The sequence below is a fragment of the Poecilia formosa genome, unplaced genomic scaffold, assembly GCF_000485575.1.
Source record: "Poecilia formosa unplaced genomic scaffold, Poecilia_formosa-5.1.2 Scaffold5, whole genome shotgun sequence".
In the NCBI taxonomy this organism is placed as follows: domain Eukaryota; kingdom Metazoa; phylum Chordata; class Actinopteri; order Cyprinodontiformes; family Poeciliidae; genus Poecilia; species Poecilia formosa.
Window position 1 is genome coordinate 1,634,021 of NW_006799944.1, and position 5,880 is coordinate 1,639,900.

Here is a 5,880-nt window from a genome sequence, read left to right on the forward strand (position 1 = left end):
CCAGCTCTTGTAAAAGAGCTGCTTTCCACCGTCTTGCACGACAGGGTGAGTTTCAGCACTGTATGATATCTGATCCCCAAAAACCCCGCAGGGTAGCCACAGCAAATCAACAGTGGATTAATGGATGCGGTTCAGCTCATAAATCTCTGCGGGACTGGAAAGCATTCAAGGACAGTAGGCCTGTAGTGGTGTTCTTAATGTTACAGGCAGTTTGGATTTCCCATCGTTCAAGGCAGTGACAGAGTAGTAAAGATGTGACAGCATCTTATGTCTGTGTTAAATCAGCGGATGTCAGGAAAGCTAGATCGCCAGTCTGTGAGGCTGAAAGCTGCACCAATGCGGACTCTGGGGCTATAGATTTGCTTGGAAATATCTCCATTGCTCCTCCACAGGTTTTGGTGTGAAATGGAAAGCGAAGGCAGGGGTGCGAGGGGGAAAGGATGTGCCCTAATTCACTGGTGTCAGTACAACCCTTCAACCTTAGCCCGGCGCAATGAGGCCTCTGCAATAGATCACAGTGGTTAGCAGTTAGCTGTTCTTGCAGGTGTGTAAGGAATGGCAGTAACAGCTTCCATTACTGGAGAGAATGGCCCAACTCCCGCAGCCCCCTCCAGACAGCGCTGCCATTACCCATCCATTGTGAAGCCTGAGAGGGAGCAGTAAGTATGGCAGACTTATGGCTTTGTTAAAGCGACAGGATGGTCTCCTCTGGCCTCGGCTCTGAATGAAGAGGGAGGGTGGTACCGAAACGTAGCCAGATAGAGTGATAGAAACTGAATATGAGGATAAATTGAACAGACCCCCCCACCACACACACACACACACACCCCGGCCTCTCCCGGTACCCACCACCACCACTGCACCACCACCACCTGATGTGCTTCCAAGTAGAGTGCAAGCTGTTAGGGTGGGTTGGGTTATTTGGTGCTATTTTTACAAGAAAAGGGGTTGATTTGTCTTAGGCCATTACCGTCTATTACAGCAGCGAGTCTCGGGGAAAAAGGTGGGAAGCGGCAGACGCTGGCATTCTGCCTAAAGAGAAATCAATGAAACAAATTAATCCTTCGCAGGCTGCAGTGACACTGTAATCCATCATTCAGGGGTCGCTTTTACACGCTGAATAAGGGAGCAAAGGCAGGGAGGAGGAGAAGAGATTGGCGGATGGGTAGCTGGGTGCATGCTAGCTGAGGAAGAGGTGGGAGGGTTGGGGCGCAAACGGGGCAGAATCCCTTGGGGATAGGGGAAGACATCCATGACTCGGTAACAGTAGGACAACAGTGGGTGGTGGCGGCGAATTGAATGCTTCGGAGCCTTTTCTTTTGCACCCTTGAGCTCCCTGTGTACATACTGAGCAGGAGGAGGAAGAAAAGATGGTGTAAAAAACAATCAGCTGGACCAAACTACGGACATAGACAAGACTGTGATTACATAGAAATGCCTCTACATGTTCTTCACTTATTTTCTGTCCCCTGCTGGCTATTTTAATCATAGCAAGTTGTTTGCTGATGGTGAGAGATTTATAATTTAATCATTCTGGTATATCAGGCAGTAAAGTGGCTGCTCTTAGGACATTCCACCATTTCCTCTTGTATTTTTTTTGCTATCGCATGTGTAGATGAACAATTCTCACTGTTTATGCTTTACACTGTGCATTGAGGTTAATCACAACGGCAAACTGGGTTCCAGGTGGTCCTGCTCACAGATGTGCCAGAAACTCACTGTCTTTCTACTCAAAAGGACCCCCCTCACCCTCAATCAGACCCCCAACAACCCCATACGCCACCACCGTCTTACTATCCGAATCAAAAAGCTGCATGCGTGCTACTCAGATTCGCCATGGTGATGCCCCAGTGCGCAGCCAATTAGAGCTCAGATCTCGCTGTGTGATTGAGACATGTGATCAAGCTTTCCTGTGAGGAGACAGTTTTGTCCAGTCCAAAAGGCATGTGAAGCAGCTGTACCCTCCAATGAATCACAGAGCAGCCTACATCAAATGCGATCACAATTCAAGTGGGAGTAGAAACGGGGAGGGGGAAAAAAAAAAACACACAAACACGTACATATATTGGTGGGTTTTTTTAATTTTTTTATTAGGATTACATGCTGTGTGGAACTGCGTTCCAGTAACTGTTACATTACATCAATGTACAAGTTCAATAGCGTTACACCGTCTTACTGCATTGCATGTCCTTTCCGTCACTGGCTGCTCTGCTGACGTTCATAATTAGACAACTGCTTTCACAGTTATCGCAGCAGTGGCTTGTAGCTGGAGCATTTGTAAAGGGTAGTTAGGCTTGTTACAGCAATTTCATTCAAAAAAATGTAGGATAAACAACAACCCACTTACCTTAACCAGCTCTCACTGGGGTAAGGTGGATAACTCCTCACATTCATCCTAAAGACACAGGTGGTTGCATTCTGTGTCAAGAAAATCAGAGAGAATAGTGGGTGGAGAGAGTGTGCGTGTGAGAGAGAGAGCGAGCGAGAGAAAAAAAGAGAGAGAAAGGAAAAGGGCTGAGATTAGGATGAGTAGGATGGCACAAGGAGAGGAAGTTTGAAGTGGGGACTGAAAGTGAAGCGGGGAGGGTGCAGGGAAGAGAACGGAAAGGACGGAAAAATGTGGGGATATTGCAGGAGAGCGGATGGTGTGAGGGAGGCAGAGTGAGAAATGTTGCCGGAAATGCTGGAGCCAGCAGCGTGTGTAAAAAAACCTCACAGCAACATTTCTCATCCTTGACATCACTGACAGTCTCTCCACACACACACACACACACACACACACACGCGTGTGCGTGCGCACGTACACGCACGCACTCGTAGACACAACAGGGAGTGTGTTGTTAAAGTGCATAGTTGTAAAATTTCAACTCTTCAGCAGCATTTACTTCTCTCAGATCAAATGATTTCTCTGGTTTAATATAAAAAGGCACATGTTAAACTTATCCAATATCATCATTATTAGTTTTAAACTTCATTTGCTCCCGTCGCAGTTAAAGAGGAGATGGAGAGAGAGACAGGGGTGAGTGATGTAAGGAGCAGGAGAAGGAGGACAGAAGATGGTTGTGGAATGTTTGCTGCTCTGCTCAGAGCTCAACCGTCTCATTTGTCAGGGTTTGACCCCGGCTCCAGGGTCAAAGGTCACAAGGAACATCTGAGGGAAAACTGACTTGGCTATCACACACACACACATGCACACGCACCTACACACATACACAAGACCCAAGTAAACACAGCAATGTGTAAGTGTCTATCTTTTGCTCTCACACATAATTCAAGATCGTCTGAGGTCCGTCTGCACAAATCATCAATAATGTCCATTCTCTGCTTGTTTTTCCTGATCTATTGCTATGGGGCTAAAGCAAACTGCAGTCTCTTACTTTGTGCTGTGGAATACCCCGAGTCATTTCCAGCCATAAAGCGTGAAATGAGTCCAATAATTTACATAACGAAAAAAATGAATGCAAAATTGTGAATCGGACTCAAAGAAAGGTGTTAAATCTTGAAATCAAGTGAGACTGATTTTAGCTCTTCCACTGCCCAATATATAATCAAGTTATTCTACCATTAGCGTTCGATGATCAAACAGTATTCAAATAACAAGAAATCTGACTTTTCCCCCTGACTCATTAAAACTACCACAGGTATAAACTCACACCATTTTCACTCCATAAAGACGTCAACTTAAACCCTCCATGAAGAGGAACTTTTTGAGGTCTGATAGAAACAAAAAAAGTGGGAAATGTTTGATTATTTTTTTAATTCTTTGCTTTCTGTTGAATTCAAAATTCCTATCTCCATCAAGCGACACTATTCCTCTATGATCTGTCATAGAGAAAAATTGGAATACAAAAAAAATATATATTTTATTGGTAGATCAGAACAAATGACCAAAGTTGAAATTCCGTATTGTCATAAAATTCTGATTGGTGCATTTCTAGAAGATATTAAGGAAATTTGTGTTGTTTTCATATCATGTCACTGATGTGCTTACAAGTAAAGGGCATAAACAAACTTTGTAAAGCTATTATTTAGCCACTGATTCTTTTAATCTTGTCACAGTTAAACCAGTAGAGTCCATGATAGGTTTTTACATTTGAATACCACTATCACTTCAAAACAATTTCATTTTGATTTCCTGCTATGAAAGTTGCTGACGTTAGATTCCCAGAAAAATCAAACCACACTCTTTTCCACATCTTAATTTTCAAAGAAGCCAAGATAAAAATTGGGAATGGGATTTCTAAAGGGCAATAAGGAAGAATCAAATTTTCATCCTCAATTTATCCAGTACATAAACCCCTATCCTGCTAAATAGGCACAAGCTCTTCCTAAAATCAAACAGCATTAGGGAAAACCCCATTCCAGCATCTCTGTCCTCCTTCGGCGTTTGTTCGGACGCCTCCTGCAGCTACAGCGCTGTGAGCCTGCGGGATGACAAACAAAGACAGGTTACAGAGAGCAAGGTTAGCTCTACCAAATCACTCACGCAAACTCTCTGCTTCATATTTCAAATTATAGGAAAGATATAGCAGGCAGTGACAACGTGGGTGGCCTGCTGCCGTGACCCACGTGAACACAGGACACCTGTGAGTCATATCATGTTAGGGCGACGGCTGACAGCCGCTGCACCTTGAACAATGAATGATGAAATTACTGCAGCTGAGTTATAGTGCAGCGTCTGTGAGTCACACTTAAAAAACAGTGTTTTAATTGTCACGTTTTTTGATCTCCAAAAGCAATCCTCCATGTTGCCTCAGATAATTTATTTATTTTTTTAAAAGCCAGGTTTTGCAAGGTGGCTGGTATTCATGCCTTTGAGATGCATCTTAAATGTTACACCTTTGTCATTCTTTGGCCAGAGACATCAAACAGGTGCAATGAATAATTTATCTTAAGAGTTTCACATTGATAAGGTCACAATCTGCCACGTCTGGACACTAAAGGCAGGCCGTCTTCACTTCCCTGACGTCTTAGACACACACGTCCCCCCACACCAACAAACACACTCGTTTTAAATGGAAAAAGTACAAAATCTCATGAGTACTGTGTCTGTGTGTGGGTGAGGAGTGGTGTTGTACATTTGAAAGAGTGGTTTCTTTAACCCTAGAAGTTGCTTAAATTAAAAACGAGCTGCTGCATTTATCATTTAATTTTATCCATTTTGTCTTTTTCAAAACAGGAAGTTTTTCCCTTTATTTTTTTTTTCATGCATGAACACCTCCTTCATTCAAATTGCTGGTTGGGAGTTATGGTGGAGGAATTGCTTTTTGTTCACAACTAAATAGTTATACACTGCCAGGGCTGGCTCAAGGTTGTGTAAAACCCTCAACCGAATTTCATTAAGGGGTGAGGGGAGGGGTGCACCTCTATGAGCATATAAGCCACTTTTATCCCCTTTTATCTTCCCCATGTTTGCTCCTTTAAAAAAAATTAATGGATTAAAAACTTCTATAACATCCCCAATCCCATCAGAAGGCTGCCAAGTAGCTGCAAGTTTCATTTATATCTTCGGCCGGCTCAGTATACTGCATTGAAGTGTTTAGTCACTCCAAGCTGCAGCATGTTGACTGTTCAGCTACACTACCTTTCTAATTAAACCCCTGCTGTGTGTTGGTTTGGGGAATAAATGAGGGGAAATCAGTGCAGAATTATTGTAATGTCAGTCATTTGGTTGCAACAAGCAAAAAGTTCAAATAAAATGTGGCAAACTCTCATTTACAGTCATACTTTTAAAGTTGGAAGTAAACTCATTGGGTTTAATAGTTGCTCATTTTCCTCTCACAATGAGCATTACTGTCCCCCTAACAATAAATAATTTTGATGACAGTAACAGGAATACATACACACCTCCCATGCATTATGCATGACCCTCAACCCCTG

The 5,880-nt window shown here is 43.2% G+C and overlaps 1 long non-coding RNA gene across 1 annotated transcript in view; it reads right to left on the bottom strand.

Annotated features, from left to right (window-relative positions):
- LOC103145335 (uncharacterized) overlaps nucleotides 1–5,880 on the bottom strand; it is a 9,758-nt gene continuing 3,878 nt past the window's right edge. The window contains exon 2 of the long non-coding RNA XR_477011.2: nucleotides 1–4,424. This is a non-coding gene — a long non-coding RNA (uncharacterized LOC103145335). The remainder of the gene's footprint in view (nucleotides 4,425–5,880) is intronic.